Here is a 20,046-nt window from a genome sequence, read left to right on the forward strand (position 1 = left end):
TGCGTGAATAGTTTGACAGAGCACTGAAAGACCTGAGTCGAAACAAGGCCCCTGGAGTAGACAACATTCCATTAGAACTACTGACAGCCTTGGGAGAGCCAGTCCTGACAAAACTCTACCATCTGGTGAGCAAGATGTATGACACAGGCGAAATACCCTCAGACTTCAAGAAGAATATAATAATTCCAATCCCGAAGAAAGCAGGTGTTGACAGATGTGAAAAATACCGAACTATCAGTTTAATAAGTCACGGCTGCAAAATACTAATGCGAATTCTTTACAGACGAATGGAAAAACTAGTAGAAGCCGACCTCGCGGAAGATCAGTTTGGATTCCGTAGAAATGTTGGAACACAGGAGGCAATATTGACCCTACGACTTATCTTAGAAGCTAGATTAAGGAAAAGCAAACCTACGTTTCTAGCATTTGTAGACTTGGAGAAAGCTTTTCATAATGTTGACTGGAATACTCTCTTTCAAATTCTGAAGGTGGCAGGGGTAAAATACAGGGAGCGAAAGGATATTTATAATTTGTACAGAAACCAGATGGCAGTTATAAGAGTCGAGGGACATGAAAGGGAAGCAGTGGTTGGGAAGGGAGTGGCAGTTATAAGAGTCGAGGGACATGAAAGGGAAGCAGTGGTTGGGAAGGGAGTGAGACAGGGTTGTAGCCTCTCCCCGATGTTATTCAAACTCTATATTGAGCAAGCAGTACAGGAAACAAAAGAAAAATTCGGAGTAGGTATTAAAATCCATGGAGAAGAAATAAAAACTTTGAGGTTCGCCGATGACATTGTAATTCTGTCAGAGACAGCAAAGGACTTGGAAGAGCAGTTGAATGGAATGGACAGTGTCTTGAAAGGAGAATATAAGATGAACATCAACAAAATCAAAACGAGGATAATGGAATGTAGTCGAATTAAGTCGGGTGACGCTGAGGGAATTAGATTAGGAAATGAGACACTTAAAATAGTAAAGGAGTTTTGCTATTTGGGGAGCAAAATAACTGATGATGGTCGAAGTAGAGAGGATATAAAATGTAGACTGGCAATGGAAAGGAAAGCTTTTCTGAAGAAGAGAAATTTGTTAACATCGAGTATAGATTTAAGTGTCAGGAAGTCGTTTCTGAAAGTATTTGTATGGTGTGTAGCCATGTATGGAAGTGAAACATGGACGATAAATAGTTTGGACAAGAAGAGAATAGAAGCTTTCGAAATGTGGTGCTAAAGAAGAATGCTTTAGATGGGTAGATCACATAACTAATGAGGAAGTACTGGATAGGATTGGGGAGAAGAGAAGTTTGTGGCATAACTTGACTAGAAGAAGGGATCAGTTGGTAGGACATGTTCTGAGGCATCAAGGGATCACTAACTTAGTATTGGAGGGCAGTGTGGAGGGTAAAAATCGTAGAGGGAGACCAAGAGATAAAAACACAAAGCAGATTCAGAAAGATGTAGGTTTCAGTAGGTACTGGGAGATGAAGAAGCTTGCACAGGATAGAGTAGCATGGAGGGCTGCATCAAACCAGTCTCAGGACTGAAGACAACAACAACAACACAGTTGGAAGTTTTGGGCGTGATGAAAAATTTGAACAATCAGAAAGGCGTACCTCAGGTTTCCATGTGAAGAAAAGAAGGCTTCTGTTAGAGCTAAGACGCTGTAAAAGTTAATGTAAACAATTGTACTCAGAGGCTCTGAAAGGGGTATAGGGAAGAGTGCCGCAACGTGCAACAATTTTCGGATTTTCGCCTCTATCCAGTCCTGTAATAAATCTTTGTTCCATATTTCCTTATTCCATTTTTAAGTGACAACATTCACTTTTTGTGTGTTGAAGTCTTTTTCTGGAATAAAAAAATTATTCTGCACAAGAGAAGTTTTTACAAATGTGAAAGAAATGTCCCAGGGTACCACATGGTTATGTACCCTCAACTGCACCGAAAGTGGGCCACTCCAGAATTCCACTGTGTAGGCCACTCCTGGCTGTATGCAACGACATAGCATAGCTGTGCCATAGGTCCTCTAAAATCTCTACAGTTCAGTTGTTTGACTGTACACAATGGGTACAACAAGAGAGTACTAGAGAACGGAAGTAAATCCAGATATAAATCAATACCGTTATACAGCAAATATTAGAAAACACGTTATTAGAGACGAGACAGTCCCTAACGCTTGTAAATTAAACTTCGTTACAGTAAATGATACTTCAGTAGTCTTGTCACACTCCTTGAATGACATAACGAATTGTTTGTGACCCATATTTGAACCCACTGTTAACCAAACAAAGCTCTCGTGTCTGACCGAGACTCGATCATGCCCAAAAAGACGTAAAATATCGCAGTGTTCGCCAGTATCAGTTTACAAGGCCGAATGTCTGAACATGGGAAAAAACGAAATGAGCGTATAGCATCGTTGGCCGGGAGGCCCCATCCGGGGAAGTTCGGCCGCGAAGTGCAAGTCTTATTTTAGTACACGCCACATTGGGCCAAATGATGATGACGTTCCCGAGCGGAGAAAATCTCCAACCCAGCCGGGAATCGTACCCGAGCCCGCTGTATAGGAGGCAAGCAGGTTACCACTCAGCTAAGCAGGCGGACTGAACCTGGAAATAATACGTTTAGCGCTGAATCGGGAACTCCATGAAGCTTATATTGCCCCTGAGAAGTAACCATGAAAGATATATACTAAAGCGCAATGCACACGTCTGAAATGCCATGAAGTAATATTGTGGTGATAGACGGGGATTAGAATTCGGAACCTATATGATTTGTTAACTAAGCAAAATCAGATCTCAGATGTTAAGTATGTTCACCAACAGTGTGATACTGGAACCTGAAACGACGACACAAATTGTTAATTCCTGGCAGGGATTCGAACCCGGCATGGAAAAAGAATCTCAGATTTTTCCCGTATTTCATGGTTAAAAATACACTTTTCCCGTGCTGACATACACTTTTTCCGTGTTCAGTGACAGTATACTTTCTGCTGGAACTGCAAAAGTTATCAATCCTTTCAATGGTTGAGGTTTTGTACACCTGCGTATAGTTTCCCGGCACTTTTCGTATTAAGATACGCTGCATATCTTCGTATTGCGAAAGTATAAAGTCGAATCCCACCAAATTCAGCACGTTAGTTTCTGAAGCATTGAAACCGAGATTGTGACGCGCTTTGTATGCCAATCACAGCTCATGTCACGTGATACATACTGCATCAGTTACACTTTAAGATACATCACAGAAATGTTCCCGTAAAATTTTAAATAATGACAGAAATGTCTAGTCTTCTGGGCACGAAGTTCTTTTAAGTGGCTGGTCATCGAAGTATTATATTTTAAATGAGAGTCAAATGCTCTGTGATTCAAGAAATTTATCTCACATTCACACACGTCGCATAATTCATATTGCGTAAAAGGAAATTCAATTTGAAAGTAACGCTTTTCAAACCACCATTCGCAATATTTTTCAGCGACCTGTTAGAATTAGGTTCGCTTCAGCAGTTGCCAGAGAATGCCAGAAGACAGGCGTTACTGCACAAGAAGCCCTTATGTTTGTACGTGTATAGCATCAAGAGACCTTACATTACGTCACAAAGGAAACGTGACATCAAAGGATACTCCAAGGGCATAGGAATTTCGAAAGAATAATACTAAAATGCACATTCGGCTTAAAATGCAAAGTCGTATGTCCAGATTCATAGAGATTACTTTTAAGAAAGTCAGCATGTACCTACAATTTCCTTCTACTATCCCAAATTTTAATCTCTAGCCTACTATTTTCATATAAAAATTATAAAACATATATATTAAAAAATTCGTAGAAAATTGAGAGAAAATAAAAAAACGCAAACGGGAAAAATCTTTACAGCAAATTCGCGTAACTACAGGAATTCACATTTACCTAAAATTTTAATACAAAATACGCAGAAAATAAAGAGAAAAATGGGTACACTTGTTTTCTTACGTTCCCTATTTCAGAAAAAAAGAAGTTTGAAAAAAAAAGACAAACGAAGGTAAATAAAACAACAAAATAAAATTATTCACGTTTACTTAAATTCTTTTTCTTTAATAAGGTTTCAGATAAGTGCAAAACAACCCCCCACATTGTCAGTCACACAACTTTTGTTTGTTTGGGACTACTCTGACCCTGTGTACGTGGCAATAGGCGGAGACGAACTTCTGAATTACCAGAAGCGCTCCATTTATTCAGGCCATCATTAAGTACATGAGCAAATGTGTTGGTTGTTTTAGGCAAATGGAAGCCCCAACCTGATATTAAGCTATTCAGTGCGGTTTTCGGGACGGACATTTTTCTTGGTGTACCAGTACTGTATTATGTCATGTTTGTTTATTTATTATGGCATAATGCCATATGTGCCAGAGGATGGTAAGATGCACTTGAAATTCAGAGATGGTTGAAACTAGCCAAGAGTGTGGAATGAAACACTTCATTTCAAATAAACCATCTCTGCGGAGAAGATTAATAAAGGTCGAATTTCTTTAGCAAACCGACAAAAATAACTTCACTGTTCTGCAAGACTATTAACGCTTGACTGCTAGAGACGTCGAAATAAAATAAAATCATAGAACTGCAACTAATACCGTATTTTAGTCTTCCGTAACTATGTGAATGTATTTTCATTCACTTGATAGCCCCCGGCCACAAAAATCCGTTTTATTTTCTTTTGACGCGAGAGTTCTAAACAAAGAAGAAACAGCAATCACGAAACGTAAACTTGGGTCACGTGGGGAAGCGTGGATGCGTAACAAAAATGTTTCCGGGCAGCATCTTGCAGCTTGTTGCTACTGCTGATACTGCCAACAGCATCACTTCAAGTAGCAGGAAGCGGGAGAAGGTATTGCTCATACGAGACTCAACTGCTCATGCGCATGAGCCCGCTGGCAACCGCTCAAACGAACCTAATGTAAACAGTTGTGACGTCACGATCATCGGAAGCAGTTTGTTGTTATGAAGTATTGCATAGTCTTCGTTTTAAAGCTTTTGACTCATTCTGTTATTTGCAGGGTGTCGGCTAGTAGCGTAACGGTAAGCATTGCGCACTGTTAGTAAGACGTCGCGAGATGGGGTGCAGTCACTGTTATATTGGGCAACGGCCTTGCAGCAGTGGATACACAGGTTCCCGTGAGATCACCGAAGTTAAGCGCTGTCGGGCGTGGTCGGCACTTGGATGGGTGACCATCCAGCCGCCATGTGCTGTTGCCATTTTTCGGGGTGCACTCAGCCTCATGATGCCAATTGAGGAGCTACTCGACCGAATAGTAGCGGCTCCGGTCAAAGAAAACCATCATAACGACCGGGAGAGCGGTGTGCTGACCGCACGCCCCTCCTATCCGCATCCTCAGCTGAGGATGATACGGCGGTCGGATGGTCCCGATGGGCCACTTGTGGCCTGAAGACGAAGTGCTTTGTTATTCGCACGCGCTTGTGTGTGCACTGTGTTTTGTCGTTGTAAATGGCACATTTCATTTGCAACTTACGCTTTATTTTGGTTTTTTCTCTCGTTTATGTTTTATTGCTGCAGTATTATACTGCATTAACGGGATACAGTAAAATTCTTTGTTAGAGTATCAGTTCTTGCCAGTCAAAATTACAAAAATTTAAGTGAAAACAAAAACAATGAAAAATTCCCAGAACTCAGAAAAATTCTCGGGTAGTCCGGTTGCCTCCCGGATGAAAAAATTCTCGGGTTTTCTCGGAATTCCCGGTTGTCCCGGAGCGTATACATCCCGTTATTGTTTTTCTCACTCGTAGCGACATGTGCATGTGTTTGGCAGAGGTAATGCTTCGAACAGTTCTGTGCTGCATATTGCCGTTGTTGACACCTTATAAAGAGGTGTCAGCTATCAAGTTCTCTTTCACTAGTTGTTCTGATCGCACCGTTCGCAGAGAACTGGAGCAGCTTTGCACCGTGGGGAAACAGCGAAATGATGGGACAATATAATCTCGAATACCACGCAGGAATACTCACGAGCAGGATGGACAAGTGTATATGTGGCCACTCTAATTGATTTTTTGCATCTTTTACTATATTTAGATGAATTGACAACCGTTAAATGTGACTGATTTATCATTTAAGCGAGCTTCAACTTAATTGTACTGGTATTCATATGGAGAACACACATTTTATTGTACAGGGTCAACTGTCACGTTTTGCAACGTGAAGATATATTTTCAACATCAATTTGCAATTCACTTTGCTCTTCTGAGGAGTTTACTAGACGGCAGCATTACCTGCCACAAATCTAAGACAAATGTTCTGATTGTCTGCTACGTAGGTTATATATATTAGCAGTACCAGGTATACATCTCTCTAAGCCGGCCGAAGTGGCCGTGCGGTTAAAGGCGCTACGGTCGCAGGTTCGAATCCTGCCTCGGGCATGGATGTTTGTGCTGTCCTTAGGTTAGTTAGGTTTAACTAGTTCTAAGTTCTAGGGGACTAATGACCTCAGCAGTTGAGTCCCATAGTGCTCAGAGCCATTTGAACCATTTGAACATCTCTCTACTTGCGGAATCACACTCATCCGTTTTACCAGGTGACGTCCCGTCAGTTACTCCGAACTGTGACCTTTCAGACAGGAAATCGTGAATCCAGTCGCACAACTGAGGCGATAGTCCGTAGGAAAGCAATGTGGCTGGAAGACGCTTATGAGGAAATATATTAAAAGCCTTTTTGCAACTCTATAAATACGGGATCATTTTGAGACCTCCTGTACGCGGTATGCCGTGGAGATAAAGTACCGTAAGATTGAAGCTTTCAAATCCATGCTGGTTTGTTGTCAATAGGTATTACTTCGGGGTATTTCATAACGCTGGAACAAAGTATTTGTTCACACATACTGTTACATGTCGATGTCAAACAAATGGGTCCGTAATACAATGAATTACGTTTATCTTCTTTCGAATGTATTGCGGTGTTCTGTGCACCTTCCCACTTCTTCTCCCTCACCATAAGTAGTAAAATACTCCTCATGACGTCGTAGAAACAGAAATAAATCCGCTGCATCGTTGATGCACATGATGCACTCATAGATTGTTATCCCACTCAAGAAAGACATTGCCTGTAGAAACATAATCATCCTGCTACGACTTTGATTGGGTTCTGACAACATAGTGGAACACGTCTGGTGACGTGATAGCTCTGTTATATCCTGGAATAACGGAGAATTATCTTGCAAGATTCGCTTGATATATTCGTGCTATACGAATCAAAGATTGTGAAAGAATTCCACTTTGGTGTGTCATCGACTTATCAGATATACAGGGTGAAAAGTATTTAAACCGACAAACTCTGGGAGGTTGTAGGGGACATCAAAACAAATATTTTTCTCTAATGTCATTTTTTATTATGATGAGTATTTAAACCGGTAGAGGAAGATTTCTCTGGCGACAAATTAACAAAAAAGTCCCGAGGGGACATATCTGGGGATCGAGCGGGCCATGGTATAGGACCACCTCTTCCAATCCACGTTTCTGGGAACCGTCGGTCCAGGAATCGACGCACACGACGACTGAAATGTGCCGGCGCCCCGTCATGTTGGAACCAGATGCGTTGTTTTGTAGGGGGCGGGACGTTTCCCAGCAATTCTGGCAATGCTCTGGCGAGAAAATTTTAATAGTGCCTGCCATTTAATGCCCTAGGTAGCAGATACGGCCCAGTTAAACAGTCCCCAACAACACCGACCCACACATTAACGGAGAAGCGCACTTGATGAGCGCTACTAACTGTGGCATGTGGGTTATCGTCACTCCAAACATGCGAATTGTGCATGTTGAAGACTCCACCACGCCCGAACGTTGCTTCATCGGTAAACAACACAGAGCATGGAAATGTAGGATGCATTTCACAGTGTCCCAGGTACCTCTGCGAAAACTGTGCTCTGGGTGGATAATCAACTGGTTCCAGGTTGGGGACACGCTGTAAGTGAAATGGACGTAACAATTTCTCTCGAAGGACTGTTCTTAGATTCGTCTGATTCGTCCCCATATTACGTGCAATTGCACGAGTGCTGATTGAAGGATCCCACTCCACATGCTGCAAGACAGCTTCCTGAAATAGAATCGTTCTTACCGTGCGACGGCGTCCCTGTCCAAGTAATCTGCTAAATGACCTGGTCTCACGCAGACGTTGGTACACAGCAGCAAAGGTCGTATGATGCGGGATACGGCGATTAGGATACTATTGTTGAAAACCCCGCTGTGCGGCTCGTCCGTTGTGGTGCGCTACGTAGTACGCACCAAGCATGTCAGTGTACTCACTCCAGGTGTATCGCTCCATTAGTAAACAGAGACAATGCACTACTACACTCGTGGACAGAAGTTGCATGCAACTGAAGAGCGTAATACGCCCTCTAACAACTGAATAGCGTAATACGGCCTCCACCGGTTTAAATACTCCTCTTAGGAAAAAATGACATTTGGGAAAAATATTTATTTTAATGTCTCCTACAACCTCCCAGAGTTCGTCGGTTTAAATACTTTTCACCCTGTATATTTACATATTGGGGAGAGTACTTCCACGCAGCAACTACAACTATTCTCGTTCTTTACATTGCGAAGTATTCGTATCAACCATCACAAGCGCAGTGAGGAGGCGATGAATGCAGTTGGTCACTTGCTCCATGGAAATGACGACGCACTGTAAAGAGTGAGAGGCAGTAACTCTCAGTTCCAGCCTAGCGCAAGAGCAACGATCGTACTTGAAAGGATACAACATGACTTTCTCTATTGCTCTCACTCCACACAAGTCACAAATGTTCCTAATTGCCTCCACTGCTTTCATCCTTTTATTAAACACAAATGTTAGACTTTACTTCGTTTTACACTCTGTTTTCTAATGCATAGGGCAACGTCCTTGCCGCAGTGAATACACCGGTTCCCGTGAGGTCACCGAAGTTAAGCGCTGTCGGGCGTGGTCGGCGCTTGGATGGGTGACCATCTAGGCCGCCATGCGCTGTTGCCATTTTTCGGGGTGCACTCAGCCTCGTGATGCCAATTGAGGAGCTACTCGACCTAATAGTAGCGGCTTCGATCAAGAACACCATCATAACGACTGGGGAGAGGGGTGTGCTGACCCCATGCGCCTGCTAACCGAATCCTCCCGCTGAGAATAACACGGCGGTCGGATGGTCCCAGTAGGCCACTCATGGCCTGAAGACGGAGTGCTTTTTTTTTCTAACGCATAAATAACGCTCCTCATAACGTCAAAAATGAGTAATACTCATGTTGTCATGGCATGACCTATAGTGGAATCTTGAACAAAATAAAACCATAATTAATTACCAAGATGCCATACAAAATAACCACAGAGCATGTTGAAACACAGTATTACGTCGTAAGAAACATTACATAATGTTATAGTTGTTAATTCGAGTGCAGAAAAGTCTGCTGGAGTTGATAGCCTCTACGCCCAATGCACTGCGATCACTTGGACAGACAATGGTCTCTACCAAGATGCCGTTGGCTGATGTCGCTGAAATTGGTCTTACCATCACAGACACCCACGAGTCCTTTCAGAAACACGTTTCTGTAAGACCTTTGTCTTACTGGCTGGTAGAAGATGAACGAAGCTATTTGTGTCCTTCTGTCAGACTCATTCTTTTAGCAGACACGTGTAATCGGGTTAGAAAAGAAAGGGTAGGTTTGGTATTGTGGCTTTGCGTTTGCACTGCATGACACTGACTACTAGACACTTAATAGATTATTGACAGCAACAGATCAAGTGGAAGTCAACACTTTTCGTACTATGTGCTGCGTGCGCCGTTGTGACGTAACATGATGCTATCACATGTGAAATTTGGTGGTTGATTGGACCGAGGCTAGCTTGTAATGGGTAAGGTGCTGGTCCGATTTTCGCTGTGGGTACCAGTTTTCAATAGCCTCAAACATACCATCCTCACCTGCAGTAACAAGAAGTAAAGATTGCAGGACTGTGTCTTGTTTCCAAATCAACATCAAACATGTCCATTGGCTACTGACTGGAACAGAGTTGAAACTCTGTCTATTAAGCTTTCTTACTCCAGTAACGTTATTTTAGTTCACGAAACAATCACCATGTAAAGTCATATGACCTTTCATTTTAAGCGACGTTGAGATTTTGAAAATATTGGCAGTGGACTGGGATTCGAGCTCCAATCTTTCTTTGGATTTCAACCATTCAAGATGATACTGTTCCATCATTCATTTGTTTCCTCACGATTCCAAACTCCTCTAGGTCTCTACGAACGGTACGATCCTAACAACTAGTGAAAGAGAATTTGATAGTTGATTCCTCTTCAAGTGGGGTCAACAACGATAGTTTGCGCGAGGTTGGAGTCCCAGGCGACACAGAACTATTCGTTGTGTTACCTATAACCGAACATATGCACATCTCGCTACTTGCGAAGAAACAATAAATATTTCATGTCTACTCGTAGCTATAAGACAACAGCGAAAAGTGTTGGGTTCGAATCCCTCCCACGTAAAAATCATTTCAGGTTGAAAAATCGTTTTGGGTTACAATATCAAGCTATTGGTGAACGTATTTAACATCTGACATCTTGTTGTGCGTGGTTAATAGGTCATATAGTTACAGGGTTCACCACAATTTTACGTCATAGCGTTTCAAACTTGTGCATTACACTTTGTTACATACCTGTCATGATTACTTCTGAGGGGCAATATGAGCTTCATACGGTTCCCAGTGCAGTATTAAACGTATTGTCATTTATTTCCAGGTTCGGACATTCGGTCTTGTGAACTTATACTGGTGAACACTTCGATATTTTGGGTCTCTTTATGGCTAATCGAGTTCCGATGAGACATGCAAGCTTTCTTTGATTAACAGTGGGTTCAAATTCGGACCACGAACAACAAATCATCCTGTCATTTAATGAGTGTGACAGGGCTTCTGAAGTGTCAGTTATTGTAATGAAGTTTAATTTGCTAGTGGTAGGGACTGCCTCATCTCTAATAACGCGTTTTCTAACACTTGTTGTGTCATGGTATTGGTTTACATCTGGACTAGCTGCTATAATGAGCAATGTTCTCTATTGGTCTTTTGTGGTAACCATCGTGTATAGCCATATGATTGTACCCCACAGCGTTTCGACATTTAAAGGACCTGAGACACCGCTACATTATGTTGGTTGATTTCAGCAGTGGCCCACATTTTTGCTATCAAGTGTACTTAGGAACAGGTATCCCATTGAAATTAAGAAGTGTTACGATTGAGGAAACCTTGTCAGTAGGCTACTGTACGTATCAGTCTATCTGTTGCATTATTATTCCACCACAAGGCCATAATCGGTACTTGAAATGAAATTAAGTAGAGTTTTTGTCAACAACTAGTTACAAAATAAATTCATTTGGGAATACAGTCTAATGAAAACTAAAACATGTTTCCATTTTCCAAACAGATACAATTGTTAATACGTGAAAGAAACTCAGTTTATTTGCAAATATCACATGTTTCGTATTGGGAGACGTTCTACTGTTTCAAGGTACAAGATGGTGCACGATCAACAAAGTATAGCTTAACCGTCCATCCTTTACGTAATTAGTTTAAAAATGTGCAGAATAATACTCGCCTCAGAATTCTGTAACTAAAAAATTAAAAGTATCTCCAAAACGTAACTGAAAATATTTACAAACTCTGCGCAAAGTGTACACCTCATGCCTCACCCAAACAAAAACATCAGAAAATCCTACGAACTGCCTAAAGTGGACTTTAATGTGTATTCTTTCATGTGATTCCAAAATTGATCATTTCATTTAAATTTCGACCAAGAAATATCACTTACTCCTAGGTACACTATCCACCAGGTACAACACTCTGTTCTATACTTACCTCGGAAATTTATGCTGGGAGGCGAACAAATGCACCTTTTGCTGTTAGCAATGAAAGCTCGGATGCTGTAAGATGACTTCATTCACCAATATTCAACCCTTATCGTAATATTACAATGTCTAATTGATATTGTGATGAGGAAGTGATGAAAGAATTGACAGGTACGAGAAGAGATTGCTGGTAGTTGGCACCCTGAAGAGAAGCGAATGCCAGATACCCATATCTTTGACATCTGATGTCAAATGTGAGTAAAAATCCAGTATTTTCGCCTACAGATAGCAAGATACGATGGTGCCCTACCTTCGTAATACCAAGGAACATGAAGTAGCGATTCACAGCATGCATTTCAAATCTGTGAAAGCATAGAACTCAAAATTTGAGACGTTTGGCAACCAAAGTATACCATAGATTGACACTGTCGTCAAGTTCTGTGCTACGGACGATGTACGTTTTGTATCTCAACGTAGCTGGTTTAAATGCATATATACTTTTAGGTGATAATGACCATACAGATTAAAGTCATCGGTTTTGTCCTTGGCAACTTGCAGAAGATATTGACAAGTTTCATATGACTCGACAAAGGTTACGAGAACGATCAAAGTGACCAACGAAACATTAATCTCATATCATGAGGAAAAAGAAAGAGAAGAAGAACAGGAACAGGAGGCTTTAATCTCCAGATCTGTGGAGAAGGTCAAGCAAGCACCAAACGCAAACGGCAAAACACTGTTGCGAAGAATGTGCATTATATTTGATGTTGAAGCATATTCATGTAATGTATAAATGATCTACCGAAAATTCAGCTTCTGGTTTACGAGTTTCTCATGAATTCTGGTGCTTTTACTATGTACATAAATATATTGTCATATCGTTTTTCTTTTAGGGTAACTTTGTGTTATTTTAAAATAATGTTACTGGTTTTGGACACGCTGATAGTGAACACGTTTACCACTTGCGAACATTTTGTACATTAAACACAAACATGTCTATGTTCTACTTATTGTACACTGGCCAATTGTTCAAAACACAAAATAATGCAGCATTTGTAAAGGAAGTAATTATTTTTTCATTAGTCTAACTTGATAAAAACGTAAAATGTTTTTTTTAATTTTGAAACCACGAGAAAAAGCTCACACAAAATGCAAAAATTGAGAATCCACCTGTAGTACCCACGTGACTATCAATGGCACATGTGATTAACAGATGGAAAGTGCAACAAGTCAGTTGACTTTAAATTTGTTTCAGAATCCAAACCAAGAGTAAGAGTCCCCATTTATGTTCAACAGTCCCCTGTATTATTTTTATACAGAATTCTCCTAAGTTCGTAATTCAGAAAGTTATGACGTTATACGGAGGCTGTCAAGCGGCACACATAAGCAAAACAATCAAACAAAAAAATACATCATTATCATATTGTTATAATAGTACAAATACATAAATAATGTAAAGGGCAAATTAAATCATACGATGTCGTAGTGAAAGCGGTTATCTCAAATGTTAATAATAGAACTTCCACGTGTGCTGTAGCAGATGTAAAAGTGGATTTATGTAGTTATACACATATATTAAACAGAAAATATGTCTCAGTTTTATTTTATTCCCTGACAAGCTGTCTGTAACACAAACTAATATATATGTAGTATTCAGATGACGAATTTGACGAATATACGATGCACGTCAGACTAAGAGAATGTGATTCAGCTACACAAATTTGACCTGTGTATCTGAAGAGGCAGAGCGAGTAATATGATTTAAACCGTTCTTTCCGTGAAGTAATTGTAATTAATTAGCTAATGGAAACTGTAACACGAGCTGCATAATTCGGCAGCTTCTGTTGGATTTTGTACACTCTTGCTGTCATGTGCCCTGTATTCCCTAGACAACTTCACGATGTGAATGTATATTTTAAAAATACGGGATGTTAATAACGATTCTGATTCCAACGGGGCATAACAGCTGCAAAACGAATATCACCGAGCTGTATGTATGCGATAGTCCGATTTACTTGATGTGGCCCAATGGAATTATCGAAATCGTATAAACAGCGTATTACGTGATTACGTGGGGTCTGTCATTGTCGTGTTGTTACAGGTTTCGTTGTCGATTAAAGACTCCTGCTATGAGATGAAGGGTCATAATAATAGGCGTCCAACGCTGTCATTTGTTATTCTAACGTCGTTTCAGTTATAAGTAGTGCTGCTTAAATAAAACTAGTGATTTCTCAAGTTGTCAAAGAATTCTTTCTAAATCCATCCATAACTGGAATATTTTGCTAGTAAGTCCAAACACAGAATGTTTCTCTGATACATAAGAGAGCAAATAGCAATTACTAAGGGATGATTAGAGAAACCAGCATTCAAACGAATGTAGTAATTTTATCGAATTCAGAGTGACTACTGCACTACTTTCCATTAAAATAGCTGCACCACGAAGATGACGTGCTACAGACTCGAAATTTAACCGACAGGAAGAAAATACTGTGATATGCAAATAATTTGTTTTTCAGAGCATTAACACAAGGTTGGCGCCGGTGGCGACACCTACAACGTGCTGACTTGAGGAAAGTTTCCAACCGATTTCTCATACACAAACAGCAGTTGACCTGCGTTGCCTGGTGAAACGTTGTTGTGATGCCTTGTGTAAGGAGGAGAAATCCGTACCATCACGTTTCCGACTTTGATAAAGGTCGGATTGTAGCCTATCGCGATTGCGGTTTATCGTATCGCGAATTTGCTACTCGCGTTGGTCGAGATCCAATGACTGTTAGCAGAATATGGAATCGATGGGTTCAGGAGGGTAATACGGAACGCCGTGCTGGATCCCAACGGCCTCATATCACTAGCAGTCGAGATGACAGGCATCTTATCCGCATGGCTGTAACGGATCATGCAGCCAAGTCTCGATCCCTGAGTCAACAGATGGGAACGTTTGCAAGACAACAACCATCTGCACGAACAGTTCGACAACGTTTGCAGCAGCACGGACTAACAGCTCGGAGACCATGGCTGCGGTTACCCTTGACGCTGCATCACAGACAGGAGTGCCTGCTATGTTGTACTCAACGACGAACCTGGGTGCACGAATGGCAAAACGTCATTTTTTCGGATGAATCCAGATTCTGTTTACAGCATCATGATGGTCGCAGCCGTGTATGGCGACATGGCGGTGAACGCACACTGGAAGCATGTATTCGTCATCGCCATACTGGCGTATCACCCGGTTACACGTCTCGGTCACCTCTTGTTCGCACTGACGGCACTTTGAACAGTGGACGTTACATTTCAGATGTGTTACGACCCATGGCTCTACCATTCATTCGATCCCTGCGAAACCCTACATTTCAGCAGAATAATGCACGACCGCATGTTCCAGGTCCCGTACGGGCCCTTCTGGATACAGAAAATGTTCGACTGCTACCCTGGCCAGCACATTCTACAGAATGAAAACGTCTGGTCAATGGTGGACGAACAACTGGCTCGTCACAATACGCCAGTCACTTCTCTTGATGAACTGTGGTATCATGTTGAAGCTGCATAGGCAGCTGTACCTGTACACGCCATCCAAGCTCTGTTTGACTCAATGCCCAGGCGTATCAAGGCCATTATTACGGCCAGAGGTGGTTATTCTGGGTACTGATTTCTCAGGATCTATGCACCCAAATTGCGTGAAAATGTAATCACATATCAGTTGTTGTATAATATATTTGTCCAATGAATACCCGTTTATCATCTGCATTTCTTCTTGGTGTAGCAATTTTAATGGTCAGTAGTGTATATGCAACCCAGTGTCAGTTTCGCAGGAGTGCTCATGTCGCTCGCTCAAAGAAGTGACGTGACAGCTCTTACCGTTTCGCCATATCTGTGCTAGAAGTGTTGAAGCAATTTTCTGTCCGCATCTCGTGGTCGTGCGGTAGCGTTCCCGCTTCCCGCGCCCGGGTTCGATTCCCGGCGGGGTCAGGGATTTTCTCTGCCTCGTGATCACTGGGTGTTGTGTGATGTCCTTAGGTTAGTTAGGTTTAAGTAGTTCTAAGTTCTAGGGGACTGATGACCATAGCTTTTAAGTCCCATAGTGCTCAGAGCCATTTGAACCATTTATACACTATCTGTTCAAAAGTAGCCGGACACCCGTACGGAATTGACCACTAGATGTCACGGGAGGAGGACACGACTGAGTAAAAGGACGTGGGCAGCCATGCGTTGTCAGTGGAGAAGCACTCAGCGACTTCGTACGTGGACTGGTAGTTGGATGGTCACCTGTGTAACAGATGCGTCAGGGACATTCCAACCCCTCTAAAGCGGCCCAAGTAGACTGCTGGTGACGTAACTGTGAAGTCACGTCACCAGCTAAACCAAGACCAGGTGGAACTCACGTACTGATGGATAGGAACCGTCGGGTCGTGCGGAGAATGTTGTAAAAACTCGCAGGAAGTCAGTGAAAGGAATCGCTCATGAGTTTCAAAATGCTACGAGTACACCAACTAGGACACTGACTGTGCAACGAGGGTTGTAAAGAATGGGGTGCAGTGATCGAAAAGATCTTCAAAAGCAAAACATCTCTGTATTCAGTGCTACAGCTGGGATTACGTACAGGGTGACGTTACGGAAAATGTGTGACCTCTAGTGGTGGATCACACTTTACCCTGTGGCAACCTGATAGAATGGTTTGTGTTTGGCGAACGTCTGGAGAACGCTGTGTGCCACCACGTGTAATCCCAACAATGAAGTATAGAGAAGACGGTGTTACTACGAGGGTCACTCCAAAAGAAATGCACATTTTTTTTAAAATCCATCTTTTATTCTACATGTTTAAAAGTTTTACAGTATGTAGATACAACGTTTAGGAACGATATTTTCATTTCTCCACATAATTTTCATCCCTCTCAACTGCCTTACGCCATCCTGGAACCAGAGCCTATGTACCCGCAATGTAAAATTCTGGACCAACCTGTTGGAGCCACTGTTTGGCAGCGTGCACAAGAAAGTCACCATCTTCAAACCTTGTTCCACGACGAGAGTCTTTCAGTTTCCCAAAGAGATGATAGTCACATGGAGCCAGATCGGGACTATAAGGCGGGTGTTTCACTGTCGTCCATCCGAGTTTTGCGATCGCTTCCATGGTTTTTTGATTGACATGTGGCCGTCCATTGTCGAGCAACAGCAAAACATCATGCTTTTGCCGATGTGGTCGAACACGACTCAGTCAAGCTTGAAGTTTCCTCCGTGTCGTCACATATGCATCAGAATTTATGGTGGTTCCACTTGGCATGATGTCCACAATCAAGAGCCCTTTCGAATCGGAAAACACCGTAGCCATAACTTTTCCAGCAGAAGGTGTGGTTTTGAATTTTTTTTTTTTCCTTGAGTGAATATTCATGATGCCACTCCACTGATTGCCTCTTCGTCTCTGGTGAAAATTGGTGGAGCCATGTTTCATCACCTGTCACAGTTCTTCCAAGAAATTCATCTCCACCATTCTCGCACTGTTCCAAAAGTTCGCTGCATACCGTTGTTCTTGTATCTTTGTGAGGCACTGTCAACATCCTGGGAACCCATCTGGCACAAACCTTTTTTAACGCCAAACATTTCCCTCACCTATCCCAACGTAGCGTGAAAATTCGTTCACTGTGATGCGTCTGTCAGCAGTCACCAATTCGTTAACTCTGTGCACATTGTCTGGAGTGTGTGCAGTACGAGGCCTGCCGCTGCGAGGACGATCCTCAATATTGCCGTGCCCGCTTTCATCACGTAACCTGCTTGCCCACCGATTAACTGTACTGCAATCGACAGCAGCATCTCCGTACACCTTTTTCAACCTCTTGTGGATGTTTCCCATGAAAACAAGCGGGAAGGATGTATCTACACACTGTAAAATTTTCACACATGCGGTATGAAAGCTGTATTTTTACAAAAATAGTGTGCATTTCTTTTGGAGTGACCCCCGTATATGAGGGCGTTTTCCGTGGTTACGGTGTGTTCCCCATATTGCTCTCAAGTAAACACTAAATGCGGAGGAGTATGAACACATTTTGCAGCATTGGCGCTGCGCATGGGGACTGTTACTGTATTATCATGAAAAGTCGTAACTCAGTGTCTGTGAGAGAATGGTTTGTGGATAATACAATCCCGGAAATGGACTGGTCTGACCAGAATTCCGACCCGAGACAACTGGAACACCTCTAGGATGACTTAAAACATGGTCTTCGCTCCAGACTCCAGCGTCCAGTATCGCTACCTTCTCCGGTTTCGGTTCTAGAGGAAAAATGAGCTGATTGATCTTTTGGCTGTTGTTCACAGAAACTGACCGTTTCTTGCCGGCTATACAGGGTGATCCATTGATACTGACCGGGCCATATATGATGTGTTGGCAGAAGAGCCAACACCGTTTTGCTAGAGGAGGCCGAAATGCACGCGTTTAATTACACGCAGACTGGCGCGAGGTCTGGAACAGTTAAGGGAATTTTTAGTAGCAAATAAAGTACGTAGTTGATGTAATACTTAACTTTAAGCCACAATTGGTGAACATCTCTCTTGACTGTACATAATTTCCATTTCAATATAAACTGATAATGGCGCCTTGCTAGGTCGTAGCAAATGAAGTAGCTGAAGGCTATGCTAACTATCGTCTCGGCAAATGAGAGCGTATTTGTCAGTGAACCATTGCTATGAACTTCGGCTGTACTGCTGGGGCGAGTGCTAGGAAGTCTCTCTAGACCTGCCGTGTGGTGGCGCTCGGTCTGCAATCACTGACAGTGGCGACACGCGGGTCCGACGTATACTAACGGACGGCGGCCGATTTAAAGGCTACCACCTAGCAAGTGTGGTGTCTGGCGGTGACACCACAATATATCTCACGAAATAAGCATCAAAGAACGAAACTCGTATAGCTTGAAGGGGGAAACCAGATGGCGCTATGGCTGACCCGCTAGATAGCGCTGCCATAGGTCAAACGGATATCAACTGCGTTTTTTAAAATAGGAACCCCATTTTTTTATTACATATTCGTTTAGTACGTAAAGAAATATGAATGGACCACATTTTTCGCTTTGTGATAGATGGCGCTGTAATAGTCACAAACGTGGTATCACGTAACATTTCGTCAGTACTGTATTTGCTTCGTGATACATTACCCGTGTTAAAATGGACCGTTTACCAATTGCGGAAAAGGTCCATATCGTGATGATGTATGGCTGTTGTGAGCAAAATGCCAAACGGCCGTGTGCTATGTATGCTGCTCGGTACCCTGGACGACATCATCCAAGTGTCCGGACCGTTGGCCGGTTAGTTACGTTATTTAAGGAAACATGAAGTGTTCAGCCACATGTGAAACGTCAACCACGACCTGCAACAAGTGATGATGCCCAGGTAGGTGTTTTAGCTGCTGTCGCGGCTAATCCGCACATCAGTAGCAGACAAATTGCGCGAGAATCGGGAATCTCAAAAACGTCGGTGTTCAGAATGCTACATCAACATCGATTGCACCCATACCATATTTCTAGGCACCAGGAATTGCATGGCGACGACTTTGAACGTCGTGTACAGTTCTGCCACTGGGCACAGGAGAAATTACGGGGCGATGACAGATCTTTTGCACGCGTTCTATTTAGCGACGAAGCGTCATTCACCAACAGCGGTAACGTAAACCGGCATAATATGCACTGTTGTGCAACGGAAAATCTACAATAACTGCGACAAGTGGAACATCAGCAATCTTGGCGGGTTAATGTATGGTGCGGCATTATGGGAGGGAGAACGATTGGCACCCATTTTATCGATGGCAATCTAATTGGTGCAATGTATGCCGATTTCCTAAGTAATGTTCTACCGATGTTACTACAAGATGTTTCACTGCATGACAGAATGGCGATGTACTTTCAACATGAGGGATTTCCGGCACATAGCTCGCGTGCGGTTGAAGCGGTATTGAATAGCATATCTCATGAGAGGTGGATTGGTCGTCGAAGCGTTGTCAGCGCGTTGTCAATGCATGTACTAACATTACGGAACGAGAACTACTCGCTGTTGAGAGGAATGTCGTTACACGTATTGCCAAATGCATTGAGGTTGACGGACATCATTTTGAGCATTTATTGCATTAATGTGGTATTTACAGGTAATCACGCTGTAACAACATGCGTTCTCAGAAATGATAAGTTCAGAAACGTACATGTCTCACATTGGAACAACCGAAATAAAATGTTCAAATGTATCTA

Source organism: Schistocerca serialis, chromosome 7 (genome assembly GCF_023864345.2).
Source record: "Schistocerca serialis cubense isolate TAMUIC-IGC-003099 chromosome 7, iqSchSeri2.2, whole genome shotgun sequence".
NCBI classification, from domain to species: Eukaryota; Metazoa; Arthropoda; class Insecta; order Orthoptera; family Acrididae; genus Schistocerca; species Schistocerca serialis.